Here is a 17,420-nt window from a genome sequence, read left to right on the forward strand (position 1 = left end):
ACAACACCTCAGTGGAGCAAACCCTGCGACATAGAAGGTACCCAGGTTGCTCATAGTGGAGAGGGTGGGGAGACCACAGATCAAAAGGGGACAAAGGGAAGATTACCCTAACTCGGTACCTGACACATAAAAGAGAGAGAGAAAGAACCAAGTAATAATAAGCATTAGGGGAGCCCAAGAACCCGGATATTGTAATCAACCAAAGAGCTCACAGACAATACCGAGAACGAGAAGAGCCATGTGTAAAGAGGGTTTACCAATACCCCTGAGAGAGAAGTGAGACATTGGGACAGAAAAACCCAAGGAAGGCAGAGGGGCTCAATCAGACAAATGAAGAACAGATTCAAGGGGAACACAGAGACAATGAAGATGTGAACCTAGTGGGGAGAAACCTACCCAAGTGGTAGAGAGGGATTAAGGAAGTATCCCTCCAACTACAACAACTTAAACATTTGATCTTTTTAGGAACTTGAGACTTCATTGTGTAAACTTGCAACATTTTTGGAACTCTGACATGGACAAGAACTGCTAAACCAGGGAGTATTGTTTCTACGAATAAGCATGGGATGCGAGACCAGGAGGGATTTGTAGAAACCCTGAGAGAGATTGGGGTGAACAACTCTTGATGAGCACCTTAGTATAGTTTGTTAGGAAGGAAACTCTCCTTTTAGCAATAGGGCTAGAAAGGTGTATTCTTTTAAGTTAAACAAAACCCTTTGAAACATGTCTTCTGGTCCAGGTCCTTCTTCTGGCTTGCCACAGTACGCCAAGTAGTCCTGCAAAATTACAAGGAGGTGCGTGTGACCAGACTAGGAACATAAACCAGTGCTGACCATGAGAGGGTTTGTGTCCTTTCTCCTGAGTGCAATTGAGGAACAGGTACAACTAGCAGAGCAGGTGGACTGGCATACGAAACAAATACCTACAATGTTCACAAGTTAATTGACTCTGTGAAACTGCACTTACGTGGGAAGGCTTTGGTCTTGTAGATGCTTTGGTGCCTTTTTGCAGTAGCAGGAAGGCCCTTATGGACAGATGCTGGGATAGGTCATTTCACCCTTTGTAATAGGCACTCTTCAAGAAGACAAAGTTCCTTGAGATCAGTGAAGAGGAACACTAAAATAGTCCACTGGTCCTGAAAAATGGTCATGTGACGACTTCTTCCCTGAACCCCACCAGCCCACACACCATTTCACTGTCCTTACACTAACAGTACAAGCACAAGTTCCCATTGCTCAATGAGGCTCAGTGACTGCAAGTGCCACGCCTACTTCACTAACCACTGCAGAGTAACATCCTCTCTTTCTCCAGAGCCACACATACCCTTCCCTGCCACAATAAGCATCAGAGCCAGTAGCAAATTGATATTGGGAACTCCCTTCTGGATTGGCAGATGCCAAACTGTCTCTGCCATAAAAAACCATCCCATCAAAACAGTTCCTCCATTTTCCTCTGCCCCAAGAAGCCCTTCCAGATCATGTGACAAGAGGTCACAAAAATGGCAGACGTTGTGCAATACAGGATCACACCCGAAATACTTTACATGCATAGAAAACATTCTTATTGGGCCACACTTGGATCAGTCTAAGCTGGTTGGGCAGCTGCATGTCTAAATGGAGATAAGCATGAACCAGTTTCTTGACTTTCAGGACTATGATGGACACCCTTGATGTGGGGGTCTTGTTTCAATTTAGTATTACAGCTGTCCCCAAGGGAGACAGTTTCTCCTATACACCTTAGCCTACATGTGAAACAGAACGCGGCCTGGTTTCTCTTGCATACAAGTTCAATAGTGTATTCAATGTGGAGTTTGATGATGGGGTCTTTCATGAAGCAGAATGCAGAGAATTTCCTTTTAAAATCTTTGGAGCAGATCATCAAGGACGAAGATTTCAATGAGAAAGTAAACATGATCAGTTCTAAACGTTCTGCAGCATAGCAGTATGCCTGATCCATGTTTACTTATCACCATGCTCCTGGGTCTGGCGTTCCTCAGGTTGCTATGCAGGGGTGAAAATGCATGGCAGCCAAATTTGTATGGTGCACCCAAAAGTGAATATCTTAACTTTTGTGGGTTGTAACATCAGGACTGGCATCAGTTGCCAGAATGTCTTTTTCGGTGGGATATTCATGGACACGCCTGTATGAATAAATGCTGATGTACCTTGACACTGCCTATTAGGAGTCTACATTCTGGAGATGCATACCTGATTTTGTTGATGTTGTCGCCCACTACATACATGTATATAATACCTCTTCTGCACTGGTTGACTCCACAACATCTGAGCAGCCAGCTGCCTCAGCATCTGCTTGGAATGTCTGGACTGCATGTTGTTGGGGGCATTTTCTTTAGAGATTTGTCTGCGACCCTCAGCAAAGTGGTTGAATGTACAAAACTGCCAGCAGTTGGGCTCATGTGCTGGGCATTCAGCCACTTAGTGTAATATAACAATGCAGTAACTACATGAATTCAAGGTTTTAATGAATCCAAGGTTTTAGAGTGTTGTTACTCAACTCTTTCATTAGCCACTGTGCTGGATTCAGAGTCATTGTTTTACGTTTCATGTGGGTTTGAGCCTTATCCCCGTTTGGACAATTCAGTATTTTTTTCCATTACAGAAGCTTTGCCATCGGCCAACTCCTGATTTCGTGCCATCTCTACAATCTTTAGGAGAGAAGTCCATGATTGCAGGTGCATGAGTTTCCTGAGGTGAGTTGGCTCTTGGAGCACTTGTAAGTGAATTCTCATGTTCTGCGACTGGCCGGTCACAGGACTTTGCCTGGGGCCTCATTCACATTCACTTTCAAGAGATTCATAGGGGCTGAACCTCTCAAAATTGGGATGAACTTGTGATTGGAACAGTGCTGTAAGGCCTGCAGTTGCTGCCTCGCCGTTCTTATGATCTCAGATTTTTAGAAGAGATAAGAACATCTCCTGTACACCCGCATACAGTAGAGCTCTCAGCGCAGACACTAGTAATCGCTCTAAGTAGGCGGCTATCATTGGTCACCAAAATGTGAATATTAACAATGTCTACTCTACAAAAAAAAACACTAACAGCTGAATCTTTGAATTCCATGGCTTTATTATTGATAATCCACCATGGTGATGAAAAGTAGATCATACTGATGCTCGATTGAAAGCCTGCCCTCATCCAAGTTGGTCCAAGATGGGATTTTGGGAGGCGGCAGCGATTCCATTCTTTCTATGCATTTACTGGCCTGGTGTTCACGTGGTCTGTTTCAGAACAAAACGTGAAACTTCCTTTGCAGTTGCTAGAATTCTTGGGAGGACATTTACTAGCAGTAGTTGCAAGCACTTACAAAATATTGTATCTTTACCAGAAAAACACGAGATTGTTTTTAATGGTCACCAGTGATAAAGAATAAAACCGAGACATCAGAGTTTAAAAGGTATCAGAAAATCGTATTTTCACCAGTAGGTGAATAAAAACACCACATAACCAAAAATACCTTTTGCATGCACAGAACTGGACGATGGCCAAAAAAGGTGCATTTTGAGATGGTGGAATTGCCAGCTATGTGCTCCGCGCCATTTTCCCTGCTTCCTATCAATAAGAATTGGATTGGTCGTACTCTGGAAAAACTTGCTAAAAAAGCCTGCATCTGGAATCTCAACAGTGTTTTTTTAAGAACATCTACTTCTGCAAAAAGTCTGGATCTACTGCCATAAACGTTTAACATCTGGATGATGCAATAAGCGGGAAATTCTTGTGAAGGATTCCTCGCGCTGGAATTTTCAGGGCAGTGTTTCAGGCATATATAACATGATGTTAAAGACCCAGTGTGTGAAAGCTAAACTGCCTTTTGTATAAGCCACAAACTATTAGGACACGATTAAGAGAATGCATGCTCATGGCCAACTAGAACTCTGGGCTCACGCCAATTGCATAACCAGCATTGTATATGGAAATCCATAAGCAATGTACAAGCAGAGCACTTGAATATGGTAATTTCAGGACGTTTCTTTAGTTTGAAGTACCACGTTGAGGGGAAGGCTTCAGCAATAATGGAACCCCAAGCCAAGAATTGGCCAGAGCTCAGATCCGCTACTGACCAAGCACGCAGCAGAATGCACTTAATGTTATTTTCAACCTAGGGTTCTAATAATTGTGGAAATTGGGTATGTATCTATTGTGCGTACACCATTTCCCTTAAAAAAAAAACTACAACTCAACAGGGCTGCTTCCAAAAACAGGAACTGAGCTCAGTCATGAAATTTCAATAAACAAATTCTTGTTTGACAAACCCTGTAGTGTGTTATACATTTAATTAACCCTTAAAACTCAGTGTTGTCGCTTCAGAATTTTAGATAGATTTGGAAGTATGTTTCCTTGTGTGGAAAATTACTATTAAGATTAATAATACAGAAGATCGATTATTTATATAGCGCACATCACAAACTGAATTCCCTTAAAGTGCTGGAATAATATGGCAATGCCCGGGGGCTAATGAATCAAGCAAAGCAAGGTAATTATCGAGGGTTGCAGTATGTTTCCATGCCGGTACAGCCTGTACCAACAGCCACCATCACCTGCTAATAGCGAGATAAGAAATTGAAAACATGAATGAAAGGATGTCTGCACGAACGCCCATCATAAAAAACAGCCCGATCCTTCATGGCCATCGAAGGAATAGGAAAGGGGGGCTCGAGATGTCCTTTTTCCTATCCATGGCAGCTTTGTGAGACGTAGGAGGTCCGCAGAGTTAAGTTGGTAGCGGTTCAGCAGGTATGATGTGGCAGGAGGGGCATGGATAAAGCAGGAAGGGACTGGCTGTACCACCCATGGAATGCAAGCGTTTAATTATTGCATTTAAACCTGTAGGTATCACAGCGCTTTTACAGGGGTGTGGGGACATCACATGATCGCGGGAGCATGGTCTCGCAAGATCTCGGCATAACAAGATCTCGCAAACCTGCACCCCGCGAGAAAACGTTCCCGCCAGTGTTGGCGAAGCGCCAGACCAAGCGGTCAACCCACAGTGCTGCTCCTGATAAGGAGCCATCAAAACGAGGCCCTGAAGAGCCTGATGACCCAGCTTCCAGGGCATAAGTCCAAAGCCACAGGAGGCCACATGGGGGCCCTCGAAGCTTGCAGCGTGCCATCCTTGTGCACATCTAGCCCCAGTGAAGTAATTGAGAGGCCCTGAACTGAACTGTGAGTAATTCCCCTGCCTGCACGAGGACAAGTTTATGTTCACCTGTTTGTCTCGTAATAAAGACAGTTAGAACCCACTGAAGCATCCTGTCGTCCTTAAAGGCCACAACATAATTGGCGACGAGGATATCAAAAGATCCACGGACCCACCATGCAAGGCGCCACACCGCCCCCTGCGTTTCTCCCCTGACCAGGGACCCCGGCAATTCTGTGGATGCAGTGGGAGCCCCTTTTCTCCATCTATCTGGAGGCGGCACGAGATATGCCCCCGCCAGGAAGAGGGCGATGTTGCTGAATGCATTGGGGGTTGAAGGTCAGCGCATATTTGCCAGTTTAACAGCCATTCCAGTGGTCGACGACGACGTCTACAAGGAGGCAACTCATCGCATTGTGAAGAGGTTCACCAATAAGGAGAACGTGGTACTACACAGGCTGAGGTTCTACACCCGTAAACAGGAAGGGAGCGAACCTGTGGACGACTACATCACCAGGATGAGGGAGCTGGCTTCTCTTTGCGCCTTTGGCGAAAACGCAGAACAAGTTATCTGCGACATGCTCGTCGTGCACACTAACTCCAGGAAAGTGCAGGACAAGTTCATCCAAGAAAAGGAGGTCACCCTCGACAAGGCCATCCAAATTGTCAGGGCGGAAGAAGAAACCTCCAGCAGACGCAAAGAGGCGGGAAGTCACCTGCCCGTACCCAAACTTGCGGCGCTACAATGGAGAGGGCGCAGAGAAAAGCAGTCCCGCGACAGCCCCAGCGACAAAGGCCCCAGGCAAAAGGACGTGCCGAAATGCTATAGATGAGCCAGCACCAAGCACATGGCGAATGATCGCGACTGCCCCGCCAGGAATAAGGAGTGCTCCAACTGCGGACGCATTGGTCACGTAGCCCCGGCATGTACATAGCGGGAGAAAACCATTTCCCGCGTCGATGGCGACTGCGCTTCAAGCGATGACGACGAACTACAGGGCAGACCCATGGTCGTCATGGTCAACGCCCCGCATGCCAGGAGGGAAAAGCCCCACTGCACCATTAAAGTGGACGGAATGGAAACATGTGTCATGGCAGATTCTGGATCTGACCTCACAATCCTTCCCATCAACACGTATAACGAGATGATGGGACAAGCACAAGTAGAAATCAGATCGACCAGGAAAAAACTGACGGTGTTCGGAGGTGCGACTGTCGACCTCCTAGGCTACATCAGAGCCCGGATCGAATTCAAAGGGAGGTCTACCACCACCAAAGTGTACTTCTCACCCAAAGGCCCAGCCGTGCTGGGATGGGACTATCAACACAAACTCAGTATAAAACTAGATCCCAGCACTCCGGAACAGGTTCTCATGGTCTCCTCAGGAGCAGCGCAAAATTTCAAGAAGATTTTCCCGAGCCTGTTTTCCGAGAACCCAGGGAAAGTGAAAAACTTTGTCCACAAGATTCGCCTTAAGCCCAATGCGGTCCCTGTGAAACACAAAGTCAGGGCAGTACCTGCCACGGTGAGACCTGTATTGGATGCCCACCTTCGGAAGATGGTCGAAGGAACCATCGAGACTGTGGAATCCTCAGAGTGGCTGAGTCCATTGGTGTTAGTCAAAATGAAATCCAGCAACGACCTCAGGATATGTATCGACCTGAGAAGCCTGAATCTAGAGGTTGTCACGGATAGCTTTCCGCTCCCCAGCATTAGCGATATTGTCCCCTTTATGAAAGCGGCGACAATCATCTTGAAGCTGGACATGCGTGACGCCTATCACCTGATTCCTCTACACAAATCTTCACACCCCCTGACAGCGTTCATCACTCCTTTCGGCACCTTTCAATATACCCGCATGCCATTTGGGTTGACGTCGGCAGCGTCCGCATTCCAGAGGATGAACTCTACTTAAAGGACTCACAAATGTTTCATTCTTTCAGGACGACATTCTCGTGTATGCCAAGGACAATGAGACCCATGACAAAGCACTCAGGGCAGTCCTGAGCAAGCTTCAAGAGACGGGCGTTCATCTACGCCACGAATAATGCGTGTTTGGAGTGAGCAAGGTAGAATACCCTGGGTACTGCATCTCAAGCGAAGGGGTCAGCCCCAAGAAGAACCTTGTGGAGGCCATAACAGATGCCCCGGCCCCGATGTCCAGAGAAGAACTACGCTCGTTCCTGGGCCTAGCCGAGTACTATGCTAAATTCGTCCCAAGGTTCTCCGAAACCACGTCCCCCATGAGGGAGCTTCTGAAGAAGGGGGCAGCCTATTCCTGGGGCCCAGAGCAAAATGAAGCTTTCAGTGAAATCAAAAGGAGAATTCTACACGCACCATGCCTGAAACCGTTCAACCCTGAATGGGACACCTGCATTACTACAGACGCCAGCGCATACGTGCTGGGGGGCACCCTGACCCAGAAGAAGGGAGACACTGAAAACATCGTGGCGTTTGCATCAAAAGCCCTATCATCATCGGAGAAGAATTACTCCACCGTTGAGAAAGAAATGTTGGCATGTGCCTGGACCGTCGACTACTTCAGATCTTATGTTTGGGACACGAAATTCAGGCTGGTCACCGATCACAAACCCCTCATTCACATGTTGAACCAAGACTGCCACCCCGAGACTGGCCAAATCGCCGCAAAGCTTCAAGAATATACATACGAGATAGCCCACATTGCGGGCTGGAAAAACGCACAAGCGGACTGCATGTCCAGGCTCCTGAACCAAAGCGCCCCTGGTACCACATTCTTGGAAGATGAATGTGTCGTAGCCTCCATCAGTGACTTGAGGAACGGCAAGTACATGGACCTGAGTGAACGCCACTCGCAGGAGGAGTTCGAGCAGGACGATGCCCGCCGCGCGTAGCAGCCTCGTCCGCGAAGGGTGGCCCAACGAAAGAGCGATCCCTGAAGACCTTCGTCCTTACTGGAAGGTGAACGAGGAAATCACCACCATGAACGGTCTCATTCTCAGAGGCGACCCAGTTATCCCGCCCAGCGGAATTCACAAAGTGATACTGTGCAGAGCACACTCAGGCCATCTGGGATGCAACATGACCAGACGCAGGATACGCGACGCCTACTGGTGGCCAGGCATGGACCAGAACATACGACAAATGGTCGAAAGGTGCTATTAATGCACCAACAGTGACAAGCGCCTAGCCGTGAGGCAAGCCCCCATGCTGCCCACCGAAGTCCCCAAAAGGGGTGTGGCGCAAACTAGGGTTGGATTTCATTGGGCCTCTGGACAGCATGCCCCCAGAACACAAATACGGGATAGTCACGGTCGACTATTTCTCCAAATGGGTCGAAGTTGACTTCACTTCAAACATCACCACAAGCACAGTCATCGAAGCACTCACTGCCATATTCCAGCGGGAAGGTCTCCCAGAAGAAATTGTCACGGACAACGGGGTCCAGTTGGTCTCTCGAGAAATGGAGAAATTCCTCAAACTCAACAACATTCAACAGCGGAGAGCAAGTCTCTACCACACACATGGCCAATGGCCTGGTCGAGCGGGCAAACCACTTCATCAAAGGGGCGCTGCAACTGGCGCATGCCTCGGGCCTAGACCCGTACAAGACAGTCAAGGAAACCGTAGCAGCCCACCACATCACCCCCAACGCCGTCACTGGTGTTTCGCCATTCTATCCGCTAAGGGGGAGAAGGGCAGCATCCACACTGGTACCACCTTGGCTCCATCAAGTGAGAGCTGACGAAGACGTGGACATGGAAGACGTAGTTTTCCGCATGCAGCGTAACAAAGAAGCCATGAAGGCTCAAAGGGAACTTGCGTCGAGCCGCTCGCCACACAGCAGTTAACAAAGGCGACCTAGTAAAGATACGCCTGGCCCACAAAGACACTTCGACTGGTTCCAGATACAGCAGTCCCATAGAAGTCCTGGAGAAAGGGTCAAACCACATTTGCACCAGCGACGGAAGGAAATGGAACCTAGAAAGGGTGGCCATGTACCGCAGGAAAGGATCTATTGAACAGCCACACTGGGAAACCGGAGAAGATCAAGACCACCAGGAGACATCCGAAAACCCTTGCCTGTCAGAAAGAGTTGCCTCGGAGTCACACTACGGCAACGAGTTCTCAAGCCCCAACTCTCCAACCCCACTCAGGGAGTCATAGCGAAGAGCAAGACAAGGAGAACCCGAATCACCCGCACCTCCCCAAGAGTGTTCCCGCAGTCCTGCCCCATGTCCAGATCTAAGTAGACCTCAGAGAGAGAGAAGGAAGCCCAGCAAGTTTGCAGACTTTGTCATGGAAAGACTGTCCATCCTTTTCCCAGTAAGGGAGGTGTGTGGGGACATCACATGATCGCGGGAGCGTGGTCTCGCAAGATCTCGGCATAACGAGATCTCGCGAACCCGCGCCCTGCGAGAAAACATTCCCGTCAGTGTTGGCGAAACGCCAGACCAAGCGGTTGACCCACAGCGCTGCTCCCGATAAGGAGCCATCAAACCGAGGCCCTGAAGAGCCTGATGACCCAGCTTCCAGGGCATAAGTCCAAAGCCACAGGAGGCCACATGGGGCCCTGGAAGCTTGCAGCGTGCCATCCTTGTGCACATCTAGCTCCAGTGAAGTAACTGAGAGGCCGTGAACTGAACTGTGAGTAATTCCCCTGCCTGCATGAGGACAAGTTTATGTTCACCTGTTTGTCTCGTAATAAAGACAGTTAGAACCCACTGAAGCATCCTGTCATCCTTAAAGGCCACAACAAGGGGTTATATAGACACAAAGGCATAATGTCATTGGTGAACATTGACGTTGGTCCGAATTAGTCATATTTATCAAACAGCCATGTTTTTAAGGAAGGATAGCTCAGGGGCAACGTTAGTCTTGGAAGCAAGACAACACAGCGCAACACAGTTTCGAATCCCAATACCACGCTTAGAAACCACTCGTTGGCATTAAGCGAGTTATAAATGAAGAAGTAAAACAAAGAAATTCCTCAAGATTCGATAGGAGGGTTTGTTTTTGATAACAACAGGGAGAGAATTAAAGAAGATGGGTGCCGCGACACTGAAGCTGGGGACTCCTGCTTGCTTATATTTGAATCTGGGAGTCAGAAGATCTACGGTGGATGACGATCATAAAGGGCGAACCGTTGGTTTCCTGTAAATACGATGGTTGAGGTAAGGTGGGTACTTCGTTGTAGATGCAACAATGAGTGATAGGGTTTTTAAATCGATACGTGTGTTGATGGGTAGCCAGAGGGTGGCTCATCTGGCCCGCGAGATGGGATCAGATCGCCTTAGGACAATTGCTGCTCTGAGGGCTTAATTTTGGAGTTTGGATAGATTCTTGGCAGAGATACCCATGATTAGAGCATTGCAGTAATCTAGTTTGCTGCCTGTCATTGCTCTGGCATGTGTTAGGCAGTTGTCCGGTGAGAGGAATTGTCTGCTAAGGGGAATGAGTTTAATAGTGTAGGCTGTGGATGACGCTAGTGCATTGACGTGTTTCGCATTATTGAGTTCCGCATCCAAGAATACACCAAGAGTTTTTACATGTTTAGAGACTGGGGCAGTTGTGCCATCAATGGTAAAGGAGGAGAACACAGAGTCGAGAATCTTAAGTCTATGGGGGGAGCCCACAATGAGTACCTCAGTAATCACTGTTAAGGCAAAGATGGTGGGTGGTGTGAGAAACCAGAAAGTGTCTCACCTGCTACTCCCCATGGACATCTCAGGTAGCGGGAGCACAGCCATCGCCTTTGGATCCAGATCCTTGGGGAGGATCACCTGGGTGCGGGGCCTTTGGGGAGTGGGAGACCGGATGGCAAGACATAGTATCCCCCACCCTGTAACACCTTTATCCCACCCTACCTGATAGGAGATTTAGAGCCTCAACCCCTCCTCACCCCCCCTTTACGAACACGTTCTCATGGACAGCCCATTCTGGGAGAAGACTGACTCAAAGCCGAGCCATGTACCCGACATGTCCCACTACTATGGTCAGGCAATTACTGACAATCACTCACACCTGACTTTCATTAAACTTCCCCACACACAAAAAAGGCAGAGCACGAGAGCACACTCTGAGGAAGGCAAAGCACACAAAGGAACAGCAGTTTTGAGCTGACAGCTGAACGAGGGGAGAAAGACTGCAAACCAAGAAGGGGTTGTAAGAAGGAAATGACCCTTGACCTTTCCGGCAACACACCATTACTTTCAAGAAACCTTCGAGGCAGAAAGCGTAAGGCAAGGAAACCAGAAGGAAGAATTCTGCATTGTGTGTCGGATACCAAAAGCCCTCCCGCGTAACTGACCCAGGCAGGGAGGAGCAGCAGCTGCTGTGGTGTCGTCCTTGACTCAAAGAAAAAAGAAGCACTAGCGAGATCAACACAGCCGGTGAGTTGGGGAGACCTATACAAGACTGGTCTGTGTTGAAGTCAAGGTTGCCAGCAGCAACATTGTATAACGAGCACTGGAACGAACATTGTTAAACGAGTGCGATTAAAGACGCAAGTAAAGCTAAACTGCTGATGAATGTTTGAACTTAAGAAGGAAAGATACAATACTGTTGACCAAGTGATCCGGCACCTTGGATGTACCCAAGCGAAGGTCTCTGTAAGGTATTCCACCAAGAAAACGGAAAGTAGCAGAGTGATGAGAATAAATGAGTGAAGTGAACTGAAGTGTACTGCGACGATTTAAGTGAAATCCAGCGCACATTCGAAAAGTCTTCGATCTTGATATCAAGGAGTTCTGAGCCCGGAGGAGGGGGATCCATGGTCTGAGCCGGAACGAGGGAGACCAAATTGTGAACATTGTGGAAACTTATGAATGTGAAAACCTGAGAAAGAAAAAGGAACTTTTGTGTTTTAGTTGTTACGTCAGGCCCTCTGCAATAAGAGACTGTCATTGAGAGAGAGCCTTTGGGGGAACGCCCCGATGCCTACATTTTGAACTGTTACCTCGTGGCCAAGAAACCAAAGTGTATGAGAAGCTCAAGTGTGCTGTCTTGCCCTGTGCTGAAAACGTGGGAAAGGGGAGCCAACTGCTCTATCACCCTGACATATTATTTCTTGAACACTTTTCTGTTTGCATACATCACTGTCCCACACCATTTGTATTTAGAATTAAGGATTGGCAATAAGTTTATTTGTGTAGGCCCTTTTATTTTGACAGAGACACCACTAGGACTGTTATTTTTACTTTGATGGTCGCAGATTGCTCCCAGCTTTAGATAGGCGTTTAACCAACCCATTTGAAGTTCAATAAGCACCCTTGAACTGTGATCACTCGTGTCTGTCGTCACTGTTGATATCATGCCTTCGTTACAGTGGACATCCAATTCTGGATAACGCCAAAGATCTGATTGATAGTGTCTGCATTGTGTTAGTAGTTGCCTGTGATTGGCAGGAGGACCTGGGTGTCATCAGTGAAGTTGGTTTAAGGAATGCAGAGGGTTGTCCAAGTAGTCAAAGGGTGGCTTGGTGTAGATGTTGGAGAGAGTAGAAGAGATACAAGAGCCGAGGGACACAAAGTAGCACATTCCACACTAGTCCTATCATACAAGCAGGGTGGAATTCAACTCCCGAACCTTGAAAAATATTACCTAGCTGCCCAACTCAGCTTTGTGACCAAATGGCTAGCCGATGAAACCACATCTGAGACCTCCCCCCACTGCAATCCATGATTTCTCCGATACAACTAAAGGAACTTATTTGGGCACCACAACACCTACTAAGAAATGTACCCTTTATAGCCATCCTAGGAAGGAAAATATGGCACAGAGCGAAGTCGCTAATGCACCTAAAGCACCCATACCCCCCAGAAATACCAATGATCTGGGACCTATGCAAAACTGACACTGGCCTGAAGCACCTTCAGGGAGTTTGCATCACTGCAGACGGAGGATGATATACACACTGGCCAATTCCTATGGTACCGAAAGATACGCAAAATAGCACAAAACAAATGGGACACTTGGCCTGAAGAACCCAAGACAGACCCCTTCACGACACTGCTATACATCTTGGGCGTGGGACGGAAAACGGTGTCCCAAATATACAGCCATCTCAGCGACATCCCTAATCCTCGAAGCGGGGAAATGAAAAGAATGTGGGAGAAAGATATAAGACGAGAGATGACAGATGGGCAATGGGACAGAGCACTAACATTTCCCAAAGCAGTGTCTAAAAATCACAGGTTCCGATTGATACAACTGAACATGCTACACCGCACATATCTAATCTCATGCAAGATGGCGAAATTCAACAAACAACTACAACCCAATTGCCCCTGGTGTGGGGCGGATAAGGCAGACCTACTTCACATGTTCTGGGAATGCACCAGGACACAGTCTTTGAGGGGGAAAATAAAGCAGACATGTGAAAAAGTGGGCGCTTCCAGGTACAGTTGGTCCCCAGACAAGTGCCTTCTGGGAACATATCCCATACTAGCCAAACTCAAACACTTGGTAAAACTAATGGACTTAATGTGCATTCTGGCCAAAAGAAATATCGCAATGTCTTGGAAAAAGCCTACTGGGCCGCGGTATAACGCATGTGTTACGCTCCGACAGCTCGGTTCTCGCCAGCCTCCCTCAGCAGTTACACCGGCTTACACCGTCCGGGGAAAGACATCGTTGTGGCAGTGTTATTGGTTTCCATGGAGACTGTATGGACGTCGGTATCAGTATCGACCGTGTCAGCTGACACGCGCATTACACACTACGCGTACACCGATGCCCTGCCCTTTGCCTTCTTAATCCGGTTCCGCTCGGGGCTGCTAATTGTAGTCTACACGTACTCTTACGTGTTTAGCCCTCGGGCAAATTCCTTCTTCAAACCTTCCAACTTAGAATTCCTGGTTTTCGAGCTTGCTTTCCACTTTGGACTGTTCATGGATTGCCCAGCTGATTTTGGTTCTACACGCTGACGACTCGGAACGTTTCCTGGTTTGCCGACGGCTGTCAAAAGTCGTTTTCCTATGTTTTGTAGCTCTTTGGTTCCTTCCACAAGGGCTACATTAAAACAATCATCATCTGACAGTAGTTGCTTTCAGTAAGTGTATTTTCATTGTCATAAACTTCCTGTGGTTTGCTTCTTGGATAAAGACTGTCTACTCCCGTTGTGAAGAAATTACCCTCCTTGGACATTATACTGGATTTGTATTTTTACATTGCAAAGTGCAGTTCAGGACGCTTTCCAGTTACCTGCACCAACCCGTATCTAGTGCGTCCCTCGTGCCGTTCGGGTGTTTCCTTCCTAACTAACCTTCCTGTCTATTATTTTCGCCTGTCGTTGTGTCCTTGGAACTGGATTTCCCTCTCGGCTCCTCAACCATCTCCTTCCAGGTCAGTGGTGCATTCCCTAGGGGTTCAAGGGGATTCGTTAACTCAGTAGTTAGATTCTTATTGTCCTTTGTATTGTTCTTTTAGGCTCTGTATCTGCTCTGCTATTCCCACCAACTTATTAATCAGGGTACCTGAGGTTGAGACTGGTTAATCTGAGAGTTCCACCACTTCAGCCCTCTGAATCTTGGTGTGGTGAGTAACAGAATTAGCAGCCGTTGAGAGGTCTACAGAGACAACCGACGCATTAGCGCAAATAGTGCAAATGGTCACTGAGTTACGTTCTGAATTAACCACAGCTCAAGAGGCCTTGCGTCAACGCATGGATACAATCCAGTCTACAGTAACCTCACCAGCATCCCAGGCAGGAGCTGGAGCTATTGCTTCAGGATCTGATTTTCCTGTACCTAATTCAGAACCAGCTCCCGTGATGCTTACTACTCAGTTTCCTTTGGCCCCTCCAGAACGCTTTCTAGGCGATCCGAAACAGTATAGGACGTTTATAAATCAGTGTAAATTGCATTTTTTATGCTGTCCTACGTCCTTTCCTACCTCCAACACTAAGGCAGCCTTTGTCTTATCCCATTTAAGGGGTACGGCAGCAGCATGGGCTAATCCATTGCTTGAATCCAACAGTCATGTATTATATCATTGTGACACTCTTCTTTCAATGATGAGCAAGGTGTTTGACACTAGATACACCACCCAAGCCACAGATCTTGAGCTCCTTAAACATAGACAGGGGAACAACTGTCTATTGGTTTATTTAGCAAAATTCAATCAATTGGCAGCGTAGCCGGACTGGCCAGAAGAGAAAAAATCTGCTGTATTTTATCAGGGCCTTTCTGAGGAACTAAAAGACATACTATCCACGGTTCCAGTGGTTCCTACCGCTTTTTCTGAGCTCCTCGACTTAGTTCTCCAAATAGACGCTCGAAAGGCTGAACGTCGTGGGGAAAAGAGGTCGCCTCCATTCATGTCGGTACCTTCTGATACCCCTGCACAACCCCTGAGCCTATGCAGATCGGCGCGGTGAGAAGCCCGCTAACTCCGGCTCAATGTGAACACCGCCGGTCCCACAATCTTTGTATGCATTGTGGAGCAGCTGATCATTTATTGCCCGAGTGTCCCAAAAAGCCCAAAAAGAAGGCGGGAAACGCCAAATCCCGACAGTAGAAGGAGTCCCTACGTCGGGAGATTCAAACAAGGGCTCTTGTAAACTTGGCCAATTCCAATTGGTTCATCTTCCCGTTACCTTTTTGGTAACCCATGAAGAAACATTTGAGGCAAATGCCATTATTGATTCCGGAGCCACAGGTAATTATATGGAACAAGTTACTTACCTGTAACTGTTGTTCTCCAGCATGGGTCTGGCATGGATTCACATGCTCATGAATATTCCCCGTCGTCAGGCTGGGAATCCTCGGCAAAGAAAAAACCAGTATCAGTTTCGTTTCTGATCTGTCTTTCGTAGTAATAACCAATCACTGGTCTCTGCGTCATACTGACCACAGCCAATGACTGCCCTCTACCTAAGCACCGCCTCTGGCAGCCATCTTCAGATTTGGAAGCACGTGAAGTGGCAGTATGACCAAGTGAAGAGCCGCAGAGGGGTAGGCGGGAGGGTTCGCATGTGAATCCATGCCAGACCCATGCTGGAGAACAACAGTTACAGGTAAGTAACTTGTTCCTTCTCCAGCATGGGGTCTGGCATGGATTCACATGCTCATGAATAAAGAATACATAGCAGTACACACATGCACAACCACGGGAGGTGGCAAAGGCTCAACATTAAGCATTACATCAAACTCAACATTAAGCATCTTACCTCCTCACCAGGCTCACCTCAGGCGAACAGGTTGCGCAGCACTGCTTGGCCGACCCTGGACTCCTCCCTGGAATCCCGATCGACGCAGTAGAATTTCGTGAAGGTGTGCGTCGACCTCCACGTAGCAGCCCTGCATATGTCCAGCAGGGGCACACCAGAAAAGAACGCCGTGGTAGCTGCGATCGCTCTGGTGGAATGGGCTCTCGGACGGCCAGGCAGCGGTCGGTTTGCCAACCGATGACAGTACATGATACAGCCGGAGAGCCATCTGGAGATGGAAGCCTTCGAGAGAGCCTTCCCCTGATTGACAGGTCCAAAGTTCACACAGAGTTGTGACGTCTTCCGAAAACACTTCGTGCGGTCCACGTAGAACTTCAGCGCTCTAGCCACATCCAGCGAGTGCAAAGTCCTCTCAGCCGGCGACGAAGGCGACGGGAAGAACACAGGCAACACCAAGGGTTCGTTGAGATGAAAGTCCGACGGTACCTTGGGCATGAAGGAGGGGTGCGTCCTGAGCACTACCCTCGTGTCGTGAAAAGTCAAGTACGGGGCCTTGCAGGAAAGGGCCTGGATCTCTCCCACCCGTCGTGCGGAGGTGATGGCCACAAGAAACGCTGTTTTCCAAGACAGAAACTTCAACGGGGCCGAGTGCAGAGGCTCGAACGGAGGTCCCATGAGCTTAGTCAGCACCACGTTAGCTCCCACGCCGGGGCCGGCGCCTTCACCGGCGGGAACGATCTGAACAGTCCCTTCATGAACTCTTTCACCAGACGATGAGACCACAGGGACGTCCGGCCCGTGGTTCTGGTGTATCGGGAGATCGCAGCAAGATGAATCTTGATGGACGCGTGTGCCACTCCAGCTTTGGCCAGCGTCAGCAGATACGGCAGTACCTGGGGAGCCGTAATCCGTAGAGGGTTAATCTTCTGTGCGTGGCACCAGACAGAGAACCTCTTCCATTTGTGTCCGGAGCATTTAAGAGTCGAGGACGTCCTGGCCTTTGCAAGAACCTCTCTGCAGTCGGCCGGTAAGTCGTATCCTCCAAACTCTAGCGCTGCAGGAGCCAGGCCTGCAAGTTCAGCGATTTCGGGTCGTGGTGGAGGATGGCGCCTCCTT

The 17,420-nt window shown here is 48.3% G+C and overlaps 1 protein-coding gene across 7 annotated transcripts in view; it reads right to left on the reverse strand.

Moving 5' to 3' along the window:
- The window catches only part of RECQL (RecQ like helicase), a 730,526-nt gene that overhangs the window by 408,052 nt on the left and 305,054 nt on the right, over window positions 1-17,420 (reverse strand). The gene's annotated exons all lie outside the window — the stretch shown is intronic.

This window comes from Ambystoma mexicanum, chromosome 12 (assembly GCF_040938575.1).
Source record: "Ambystoma mexicanum isolate Mex_15411 chromosome 12, UKY_AmexF1_1, whole genome shotgun sequence".
Classification (NCBI taxonomy): domain Eukaryota; kingdom Metazoa; phylum Chordata; class Amphibia; order Caudata; family Ambystomatidae; genus Ambystoma; species Ambystoma mexicanum.